The sequence below is a fragment of the Colobus angolensis genome, unplaced genomic scaffold (assembly GCF_000951035.1).
Source record: "Colobus angolensis palliatus isolate OR3802 unplaced genomic scaffold, Cang.pa_1.0 Scaffold61, whole genome shotgun sequence".
In the NCBI taxonomy this organism is placed as follows: domain Eukaryota; kingdom Metazoa; phylum Chordata; class Mammalia; order Primates; family Cercopithecidae; genus Colobus; species Colobus angolensis.
In genome coordinates this window covers 456150-468587 of record NW_012119710.1, presented here as the reverse complement: position 1 = coordinate 468587, position 12438 = coordinate 456150, and the positions used below count along the sequence as shown (strand labels likewise).

Sequence of the window (12438 nt, the reverse complement as noted above, 5' to 3'; positions counted from 1 at the left end):
CATCTGGGTGTGATGGGAGACAGAGACAGATAATCAGGCTTTAGATTCTCATAAGGATCGTGTAATCTAGATCCTGCACATGCATAGTTTACAATAGGTTCATGCTCCTATGAGAATCTAATGCCACCAACTGAGAAGGCAGAGCTCAGGCAGTAATGCGAGTGATGGGGACTGGCTGTAAATGCAAGTGAAGCTTTGCTTGCTGGCCCACCACTCACCTCCCGCTGTGCCGTCCAGTTCCTAGTCATACATCTTTCTCTTAGAAGAAAAGCCCAAATTATTAAAATGTTCTGCAAGGCAGTAAAAAAAGTGGCTCTATCCTCCACCATATTTATCTCCGTTTTCATCTCCTACACCTCCACCACAGCTGGAGAGCCCTCCTTGCTATTTCTTGCATGAACCTTTGCAATGCTATTCTCTCTGCCTCCACAATGCTATTCTCTCTGCCTGAAATGCTTTTATGCCGTATGTCTGCATGGCTTAGAACCTCTATCCTCCCTCAAGTCTATGTTCAAATGTCACTTTCTCGGTGGGGTCTTCCTTAATGACCCCAACCCCCTGAGCACTCATTTTCTAGTTAAATGATTATGTTTATTATCTGCTGTCTGTTTCCCTCTACTAGAATGTAGCTCTGTAAGAGCTGGAAGGATTTTCTGTTTGGTTTCCAATTCCTAGAATAGTGACTGGCATATAGTAGATAAGTGTTCATTGAATGAATGAATGAATGAATGAATGAATAAACCACACCCAGTTTCCTTTCATTGAAAGAAAACAAATTGTTGCTTTAGAAGATTATATCCTCTATCAAATTTCATATTTCTTAAATATTATTTGGCCAGGCTAACAACCTATAATGACTGGATGAATAGATGGGAAAAGATCTCAGGCAAGGGCCAACAGGCTCATTCTTTAAAATAAAACAGATTTTTTTTTGGTACGCAGGACAAAAAATTCACATTAAAAACCAACAAATACTTATATATAATGTCTTTCAGGGGCTGAAGTATAAAACCATTAGTCATCAGAATCTGATAATACTGTCTCTAAGTTGTTATAAAAACCAAAATATCCCTTTTGTTCATAAAAGCTAAATGCTGGAAATCCCAAAAGAAAAATACTGTCTACTAAGCTAATACTACAAAAGTACAGCCATAAGATCTTCCATGTAAAATAGAAGGCTATGTGGCAATCTAATGATGCAAGATTCAGAAAAGATCAGGGTGATATGTTAAACTGAGAGACCATTTTAGGTATGCTCTTGGGGTTCATTATGACTGCCCCCCATAATCTAGTTTACATCCATGTTTCATGTAGGAATGTATCTCTTTTGAGAGATGACATAAAAAGTGTAGTGACTATACTGCTTTCATAAAATGTCCCAGTAATCTACAAATATGAATTCTTTCAATCTTTCAATCATGGCAGTGGAATAATTTATGACTGGCTAAAGGTAGAAGAATTACGCATAGGAACCACACTGGCCCTGGAAGAGAGAGGACTCACATTTTAGTTTCAGCTCCACCAATGATTGACTGTAATTTGAGTAAATCACAACCTTTGCTTGTAGGTTCATAAATACAAAAATTATTTTTCCTATTCTCTCCTCTATCACAGGTTAAATACATGTTAAAGATATGTTAAAAAACTATTTGTTAACCAAATAACTATAGCCCTTTTAAGTAAAGAAATAACACATTTAGACACATTACATACACAGAAGTACATTTGGTTTTGTTGCAGCATATACCTGCATCTCAGGATTTTTAAATCTGCAATACATTAACCAAAGTTTTAATTCTTTTTACAGAAATAAATGGAGGCGACCTAACTAGTGGCATATTTAAAATGCTGTAAGAGTCAGATGCAGTGGTACACATTTGTAGTCCCAACTGTCTGGGAGCCTGAGACGGGAGGACTGCCTGAGCCAGGAGTTAGAAGCTATGGTGTACCATGATAAAGCCTGTGAATAGCCACTGCACTCCAGCCTGGGCAACACAGTGAGATCCTGCCTCTAAAAGAAGTGCTATTGGCCGGGCGCGGTGGCTCAAGCCTGTAATCCCAGCACTTTGGGAGGCCGAGACGGGTGGATCACCAGGTCAGGAGATCGAGACCATCCTGGCTATCACGGTGAAACCCCGTCTCTACTAAAAATACAAAAACTAGCCGGGCAAGGTGGCGGGCGCCTGTAGTCCCAGCTACTCGGGAGGCTGAGGCAGGAGAATGGCGTAAACCCGGGAGGCGGAGCTTGCAGTGAGCTGAGATCCGGCCACTGCACTCCAGTCCGGGCGACAGAGCGAGACTCCGCCTCAAAAAAAAAAAAAAAAAAAAAAAAAGAAGTGCTATTAAAACTGGGTCTATAAGAATATCTTTTTTAAAAAAGCAGATACCTTCACTAATTCTTATAAAAGAATGTAAAAAAAATGTGATAAAGCAAAGACCCTTAATTGCAGGCAGTATATATGCTGGATAATCCACTGGAGGGCAGCAAAATGCAGGATTTCTTTTTCTTCGACATCTGAACTCTGTAAAATTGCTTTAAGCTGCAAGTTATAAATCTATAAAAATTTAGGTTGAAGAACACAGACTAAAACTACAGACAATGAACCAAGTTATAAAAGGAGATATGATTTACATAAATAGATGCTATAAATACAGAAACACTGTGAAGAGAAGACAAGATAATCCACCTGCACATTGGAATAGATACTAAACCTCATGTACATGATTTGAAAATTCTACTTTTTTCTCCAGAGACAAAAGCTATCAAATATGTATTAGAGAGAGAAACTTGCAGACAATTACAGGAACACCTAAACATTAAAGTCTGAGTTCTTCTGCATAACATTTATTCATACTTTCTAAGGATCTGGGCCAATTTTTTTAAGTGGGCATGTGCCTCAATTAATTAAGAAATGACCAGAGCTCAGAAATCTTGGGTTTAACGCTTAATTATATGCTGTAAAGATCAATGTTGCTGTTTGTGGCATAAAAGTCTAATAAATAGAACCTACCATTGGTTTTATGCTAATATAAGAAAAACAATAAATATAGATTATTAAAAATAAAGTAAAATCACATGTATCAAAGATATAGTAAGACGGTCTAGATTACTTTAGTAGTATAAAATATCTTTGCTAAATGTAACTTTTTAATTTGCAGATTAGTATTTCAAAAATATTTTACAGTAATAAATGCTTGGAAAATCCACTATCATGCTGTAATGCCACATCAATGTATTTCTGGACTTTTCTACAGATTCAATATTTAATCATTTTGTTCATGTTATTATTAAAAGTTATTTTCCATTTTTTAGAGAAGATAACCTTTACTGTTTCATAAAGTTTCATTCTCTGTGACACTTTCATTTTTTCCAATTAAAAAAAGGCTGTTTTTTTTAGTGTTGAGCACTTCACAGACTTTGCAATATAAGCATTTTAAGTTTATTTAACAGATTCTATTTTACTTTTAAAAGGACGAAGTTGTTATTGAAGAATGAGTTTGCTACAGTAACCAATTCAGTTCTGCTTAAGTTAAATAAAATTGTAAAATGACAAGCCTATAAATGTGGAAAACAGTAGGTATTTTAAAACTGCCCAAACAAGATGTTTAATTGAAACTGAAAGCACTAACTTTTACAATCAATTCAAGAGTGGGCAAGTAAAAAAAAATCAATCTATTAAGTTCTCCTTCATGGCATCCTTGAAATGGTAGTGATATAAAACTACCTATAAAAGACCAGGATTTATGAAATTGTATTCAAAAGAGGGAGACAAGAAGATGATAAACAGTTGCTATAAGAACACATGCATCTAACAAATGGCAGCCAATACATTGATTTCTAGGTTAATAAAAGTTTGAAAACACTGTCAGATAAATAATGCTTCACTGATCAATACAGTTTTAGCTATAAAGTCTTTATAAGTACAAAAAAATTTTTTAGCATAGTGATTGTGTATTTTTAAGTTGAACAAAACAGTATTTAAAAGTAATAAAATTACCTGCATAGGCATTCCAAGAAACACAAACTAAAAATCTGCATGAAAAAATTCCATGATTATATATGAAATAACAAAATTCTTGCTAATGTTAAACTGCCCATCCCTTTACCACTAGGTCATACTATTTAAGACATTATTACTATAGTTGCTGTAAAAATAATTATTTATTCATTTTTCTTTTCTGAGACAGAGTCTCGCTCTGTCACTCAAGCTGGATCGTGCAGTGGCACGATCTCGGCTCACTGCAACCTCCGCCTCCTGGGTTCAAGCCTGAACTTCAAGGCTGATTCTCCCGTCTCAGCCTCCTGAATAGCTGGGATTACAGGCGCCTGCTACCACGCCTGGCTAACTTTTGTATTTTCAGTAGGGACAGGGTTTCACCATGTTGGCCAGGTTGGTCTTGAATTCCCGACCTCAGGTGATCTGCCCACCTTGGCCCCCCAAAGTGCTGGGATTACAGGCGTGAGCCACCATGCCCGGCCAAAAATTATGAATTCCGTGACCTGGCCAACAATTATCATGAATTCTGTGACTATTACATGGAAAAAGAATCATAAGCCTTGTCATTCTCTTGAAATCTCTGTATTGTCATAATAAAAACTTAAAACAGATTATGTCAGACAAGATAACTTATAAAACTTACTTTAATATTGCAAAAATGAAAAAGGAAACGGCAAACAGAATCATCTGATTTCACAAAAGGTAAAGAAATCCTAATCATCCATCAGAGGGTTTTTTTCTGCTTTTTGTTTTGTTTTGTTTTGTTTTAATCAATTATTTAGCAAAGCTCAGAGATAACTAGAATAGATGCAACTGTTTAGATTTCAAACATAAGTTCCTGGTTTCTATAAAGGTGTTTGGCTTCTTTCAAATTTTAGCTTTTCAAAGCTGCAACTCAGCAAAGTAACTATGAATGAATGGGATTACTTTGGAAATAAGCAACTCAAAATCATTGTCAAAGAAAAACACAACACTGAAATTGTTTCACTGCTACTAATGAATTTTTAAACCTAGAAAATGCTATAACATACATATCCATTAGGAGGTAACAGTATTTATTTAGGTGTTAGCAAATGTTGGATTTTTTTCTAATTCATATCAGAAGGATTTTAAGACTACCAGCAGTAACAGACTATTAGCTGTTCTTAGGTAACCTACATTCAAAAGATCACAGCATTCTGAGAAGATGCAGAAGAATTTAAAAAAAAAGAAGACTGCAGAGTATTTTCCAGGATTAAGTAACTTCTTCTGCTGGCCTTAGTTAAGTTTGAGCAGACTTTCTAACTAAATTTCGTAAGTTCATTAATTACAATGTAAAAGGTGCTAAATATTTTTTATGGATGAGCTCCCTCTGAAAGAACTATTATAAAAAAATTGTTTCCATGTCAAATTATTTTATTTTATTGTTATTATATTGGACCCAATAATATTCTCTGAATACTCTGGACTATCAGATAGATACCACAGCTCTGAGAAATATCTGCTCCAAGTTATTAGTTTCCTGGACCAGTTGAGGTTACATTCTGGGGAAAAAGTTCAAGACAACTGTATTCCCTCTCTTGACATGAGTGACATGAACTAAGAATACATTTCAAGAAACTGAAATACTAAATAAAAACATGTGAAATTAATGCCAAGGAGAAGACTTTTTAGAAAAGGGTCACTACATGTATATAGTGACAAAACCCTTCTCAAAAACAGAAATAAATTCCAACAGAGTTGAGGGAGATGATAGTAAATAAAGAAAATAAGAGATTCTATTAATATAAAAAGCACATTGAAAAAGTAAAATCCTTTTTATAAGGCTGTTCTTAGGTAACCCACAACATTTAAAAAACCACAGTGTTGCAAGAAGATGCAGTAGAATTAAAACAAACAAACAAAAAGACTACAGCATATCTTCCAGGATTAAAAAGATAAAAATTCACAATTTACACCTTTAAAGTTCTGAGCACCTTGTATTCACTATGAATTTCTAATGGCTTACTTTTAGCCAGTATCTACTATATGGTAAGAACAGTGCAACTATTATGTATCCATAAATATAAAAAATTTAAAAATAAAAAAGAAAGTAATGGCAGAGCTGCAGCTCAAACATGAATCTGTAAGATTCTAGTGCTAGCCACTCCACTCTACTGCCTTGCTGTACTGTTTTGGGACTTTGGCATTCATAAAAGAACTGTAATGCAGATTGTGCTCAACACTGATTCACAACTGAGCTACAGAGTTATATTGCTGGGAGATTCTTGGTTTCTTCAGTAAATAACTGGACTTTGAGATTTAAAAGGCAAGCACTACTTACTGTCTGTCATTCTATTAAAATTGTAAGGCAGTCTGGTATAGTGAATCAACAAAACCACTTCTGGTCCCAAATCTACTAATAATTATTGATGTCTTTTAGACAAGTCACATAAATAAGTGGATGTCGGTGACTTCTTCGGCCCCCACATTCGTGGACTGGAGAACCTCACCCGAGAGTGCCTGCGCGACTTCCCTGGCCCCCTACACCTGAGGACCAGAGAACCTCGCCCGAGAGCGTGTGCATATTTGCAATAAAGGGCTGCCGCTTTCTTATGTACTTTGGCCTCATGTTTAATTACTTAGCTCTACTAAATTAAGTTACATTAAATTAAATTAAGACAGGTGGTGCCGACACCCGGGAGGAGACCCCTCCTCAGGGCCCCCCAGGGTCCGAGGAGCCTCCTCCTTCCACGCCACGGATGGACCAGGACCTAGACTTCGCTTTCCACACCTCCAAGTCTCCTAGGGGTGAGTACCTCTTGCCTCCCTCTCATACTCCTTGGCCAGAAGTCCTGCGCAGGCCCAAGGCTTTTTGGTCACCAGGTGACCCACAGGAGAGTTCCCAAAAGTAGAGACGTCTGCCCAAAGGAACTCCATTCCAGTCCGCATGAGACCGGTCCAGGACAGAGACGTCCGCCTGGAGGTAATCTCCATTCTGGCTCCAGGAGCCATCCGGTCTCTAGTGGCTCCAAAGGATGCTTTGTAGCCAGATAGAGTCCGGTTTCCGCCTTCCGCGAGAGAGAGGCAATGGGAAATCCCTAATCCAAAATACCTAGAGACACCCCTTTAAGGTGTCTTCTAGCTAATCTCAAAACTTTACAATTAGAGCAAGATCTTAAACGAAAGCAACTAATTTTCCTCTCCACGGTGGCATGGCCACAATACAAGTTAGATAATCAGTCTCAATGGCCACCAGAAGGAACCCTTGACTATAATATTTTACTTGATTTGTCTAATTTCTGCCAAAGGCTAGGAAAGTGGTCAGAAATCAATTATGTCCAAGGCTTTTAGGACTTGCGCTCTCGCCCGGACCTGCGTGCCCAGTGTTCAATGGCCCAGGTCTTGTTAGCAAAAACCCGGCCCTCGGCCCCCACCTCAGCAACTGAGGAGGACTCCACCTCCATTTCAGATGGGGCGGAAGGCGGGCGACCTCCCTCCTGACCTTCCAACCCCCCCCCATGGACCTCCCACCGCCCCTCCCGACACCCCTCCCTCAGCCACTCCCCTTACCCCTCCCTATGCACTTCCCATCGCCCCTCTCGACACTCCTCCCTCAGCAGCCACTCCTCTCACCTCTCCCGTTGCAGCCCATACCCGTTCAAACACTATTATACCAAACCTTACAAATCAGCCTTCCACTAACCAACCTAACCCTGCCTCCCCTACCAATCTACTGGCCCCCCTCTGAGAGGTCGCCAGAGCCGAAGGGCTAGTTAGAGTCCATGTCCCTTTTTCCTTGGCTGATCTCTCCAAAATTGAACAATGACTTGGCGATTTCTCAGCCAACCCCACGCAACGTTCCAAAAAATTTAAGTACCTTTGTCAGGCATATGATCTAACCTGGCATGACTTACAGGTCATTTTGTCCTCCTCCCTTAACCAAGAGGAAAGAGAGCGCATTCTTGCAGCCGCCAGGCAACATGCAGATCAATGGCATTTAACCGATCCCACTGTCCCGTTAGGAGAGATGGCTGTCCCGTCCATAGAACCAGATTAGGACTACCAACCACAGCAGCCTGGCCACCATAGGAGGGACACTATGATTCAATGTCTCTTGGCCAGTATGCAGGCAGCCTCTAACAAAGTGGTTAATTTTGATAAATTAAGGGAAATTATCCAACACCCAGATGAGAACCTGGCTTCCTTTCTAAATCGCCTTACAGAGGCACTGTACCAATTTACCCGGCTAGACCCCACTTCCCCAGCCGGGGCAGCTGTCCTAGCCTCCTATTTTATTTCCCAGTCAGCCTTAGATATTCGAAAAAAGCTAAAAAAGGTTGAAGATGGGCCTCAGACTCCCATACAGGACCTAGTAAAAATTAGCCTTCAAAGTTTTTAACTCCAGAGAAGCAGCAGCTGAGGCCGCAGAGCTAGACAAGGAGAAAAGAAGGGCTGCGCTTGAGGCGCAAGCTTTAGTGGCTGCCCTCCAACCAGCGTTGCCCACTCTGCCGGCAGGGAAGACACAGGGCAAGTCTCCTCAGGGCTCCTGCTATAAATGCGGAGACCCAGGACACTATGCAAACCAGTGTCCCCAGGCCAAGCCGGTCACTCCATCTTGTCCATACTTTAAGTGTGGCACAACCGGGCATTAGGCAAAACAGTGTCCAAATCCTTGCCTGCCTACCACGCTGTGCCCAACCTGCCAACAGGAAGGACACTGGAAGTCTGATTGCCCCGCCAGCAGGGCAGGCATTGCACCTCAACGTGGTGCCTCTCCTCGAGGGTCGGAAGGCTCCTTCCAGCTCCTACACCTGGATGACGACTGACGGTGCCCACACTCGGAGACCCCGGTCACCCTCGCCGAGCCTAGGGTAACTCTACAGTTAGCGGGTAAGCCAATTTCTTTTCTCATCAATACAGAGGCTACCTATTCTGTTTTGTCAATCTATGGAGGTCCTAGCCAGCCATCCACTATCTCAGTAGTTGAGGAAGACGGTAAACTGTCTAACCCTAACCCTCGCCAGAACTCAATGTTAAACTGTTGCCTGGACTATGCATGTTTTGCCCACTCTTTCCTCATCATGCCCTCATGTCCCACCCCCCTCTTAGGACGAGACATCTTAACCAAACTCTCCATAGAGACACGTCAATCGTGGGTAACCCTACTTCCCCTTGCCCTTACCAGACTACGGGCGACACCTAGAAGCCCTACAGGCCTTAGCCCATTTAAACTAGTTTATGGGCGCCCTCTTGCATTACGAGAACTTCCTATTCTTCCCACATCGTTGGCACCCTACTTGTCCTATCTCTCTCTCTTAAGACAATTACTTAGAGAACACGCCAAAAGGTCACTTCCCCCACCTACATAAGGAAATCCAGACACCCCCTCGGCCCTTTCTCCAGGTAACCAGGTTCTACTCAAGGATCTACATACCTTATTCCTAAGTGGAAGAGCCCATATACAGTAACTCTTACCACTTCTACAGTGGCCAAGCTTTTAGGTCACAGTTCCTGGGTCCATTTTACCCAGTTGAAGAGAGCCTAGCCCCCTCAGGCTAAGTGGCAGTCCACCCACCTGTTGCCCACCCGTCTAAAAATAACCAAGATAGAAACAAGCTGGATGAGCCACACCCTTCTCAAATTTTCCTGTTTCCTCACTATTCTTCATCTTAACTGACTTTTCCCTCACAAACCCCATAGATACCCTCCTCCCCGACCCATCCCCCAACCAGTGGGTCTCCCGACTTTTTACTCTCATAGAAGACCTAGCTTGGCAGGGTGCCCTTTGTGATTTCAGCAATGTTGAACTTACTCTACACTTTTGCCACCATTATTATGGTTCACTCTAATCCCCCTAGTTACTCCTACTAATCCTAACTTTGTATGGAAATTTTCTATAACTGAAACCTGGTCTACAGACAACCAGGTACACTCAGTCATGCAGGGCACTGCAGAATGTCCCCCCAGGGCTGTCAATCTGCCCTCTCCCTAAACTTTTCCCTAAGTTCCATCACTGGAGGCCTCCCGGCCATATTTTTCTTATATGACCAAACAGAATATAATTGTAAGAACTACTGGCAAAAACCAACCTCGGGCGTCCATACAATTACTGCAAAATCCATCCTTTGTATGACTTCTTTGCACAATCCCAACATAAAAATATGTTTCAAAGCCCTTCGCCAGGAACATATAGTCTTATTATTAACGATCCCTGGGACCCTCGGTAGGCCCAGGGAGTAAAAGGTGGACTATATGCATCATCTTCTTCCTCATATCCCACTGCAACCATCCAGGTAAAGAGAATATACGTTCAGCAAGTACAATTCCCTAACGGTGTACAGACCCTACAAAATTTAACCTCAGCTGTAAAATCTCATGAACAAAAAAATACAGAAGCTGTTAAGCCCCCCAAGCCCCTCTAACAATGAGGACCCATTCTCATGGCTAACACTTATTTGCCAAGGACTTGACTTAACCCAAGCTGCCGGAGTAAGAAACCTCTCCCAATGCTTCCTTTGCGCGGCACTCGGAAAAGCTCCCTCTACCAGCCGCTTTCAATATCACCACCGACTCGACTAGCTCCTCTCAAGCAACATCCTTGCCTCAAGTCCCACTATACCGTAATCCACAGAGTCAAACCCTTCCTTTTTGCTACTCTACTCCCAACTCTTCATGGTGTAATCACACCCAAGCTCCCAAGGGAATCCAGACGGCCCCCGTTCGCGGCTACTTCTGGTTTAACCAAACTTTATCTAAAATTCTTAACCCCACCTTCATCACCCAATCCCTTTGTATTCCGGTGTCTTTAGTGCCTAGCTTAACCCTATATAGCAAAGGGGAATTGTCCGAACTAGCTTCCCAGCTTACCACTCCCAGCAATAAAATCCAAAAGTAGGCCGTTTTTCTTCCCTTAGTCATCGGGGTTTCCCTAGCATCGTCCCTAATAGCCTCAGGACTTGGGACAGGGGCACTCGCCCACTCCATTCAGTCCACAGGGGCTCTCTCCACTCAGGTTCAGGAAGCCATAGAGGCTTCAGCTGAAAGCCTGGCCTCTTTACAGCATCAGATTACCTCAGTGGCCCAGGTAGCAGCACAAAATAGGCGAGCATTAGATCTTCTTACTGCCGAAAAAGGAAGAACATGCCTCTTCCTAGGAGAAGAGTGTTGCTATTATATAAATGAATCAGGCCTGGTTGACACCAACGTCCAAACATTAAACAAAATCAAAAAGGAGTTTCAACAACTTAATGCCCCCTTAACCCCCGGACCACTGGTATGGCTGCTGCTGGAAGTACAGCAGCTACTTCCATTCCTAATTCCCATACTAATCCTCTGCCTTGCCTTATGTTTTGCTCCCATTTTTATAAAATTTCTCCGAGCCAGGGTCTAAGAGATCACCCGAGTCACCTTCAACCAAATGCTCCTGCATCCCTACACCCAACTGCCAACCTCAGACCCTAACTACGCCCCCTAACAGCAGGAAGCAGCCAGACAGACAACGGCGCCCCAAATTCTTATAATCAATAAGAGGTTGGGCTGTTTTGGTGAGGGAGAAGGGACAAGATGGAGGAAGGTGAACAAGATGGGGCAGTACCTGTCGTTTCCGGGTTCTTCATCACCAACTTACCCACGCCTGGGAAAATGCAGATCAACTAAGCATGCGCCGCGTGACCTCAATCTGAGGAAACTGCAACTTACCCGGCCACGCCTATGGAGACGCCCCTATCACGCCCTTATCCCGCCCACTGCCCTCCCCCTTCCAGTACCAATGCATAAAAGTCCGCCGCCGGCAGAAGCCCGCCTGACTTCTTTGGCCCCCACATTGGTGGACCAGAGAACCTCACCTGAGAGCGCCCGTGCGACTTCCCTGGCCCCCCACACCTGAGGACCAGAGAACCTTGCCCGAGAGTGTGTGCATATTTGCAATAAAGGGCTGCCGCTTTCTTAAAAAAAAAAAAAGTGGATGTCAGGTTGTTCTTTGTTTTTAAATATCAAAAGTGAAGGAGTTGAACTAATATCCATGTGATTAAATATTATAATCCTATTTGAATATTAACAAAGCACCCACTGTGCACTCTACAATGGCAAGATACTGAGGATCCACACATACGTAAACTGCACCCATCCCAATCGAAGGCAGAGAGTTAAAATTCATGATTTTATTTTTTCTTATAGTGAAGGTTAAACAAATAGAGAACCAAATATCATGTGATTCTTAGAAAGAAAGTTCTAATAATGAAAGTCCAACAGCTTTAGACATTAGCTTTACCCAGGTGGATACACTTATACACAGGCATATATGCCCATATGTACGCTGTGGGAGACAGTGGAAGAAGGGAAAAATATGCCATTGAATGTCGGGTCACTATTTTAAAGGTAGAGTAAAGGTCTGAATCACCTTCAATGAAAGACAAGGAGCTGTATTTCAGTGACTGAGTATATAGAACTGCTTCGATTCAAATTGTATACTTTGACTTCA

At 41.9% G+C, this 12438-nt stretch overlaps 1 protein-coding gene across 3 annotated transcripts in view; it reads right to left on the bottom strand.

The window, feature by feature from the left end:
* The window catches only part of TTC17 (tetratricopeptide repeat domain 17), a 146344-nt gene that overhangs the window by 72447 nt on the left and 61459 nt on the right, over window positions 1-12438 (bottom strand). The window lies entirely within an intron of this gene.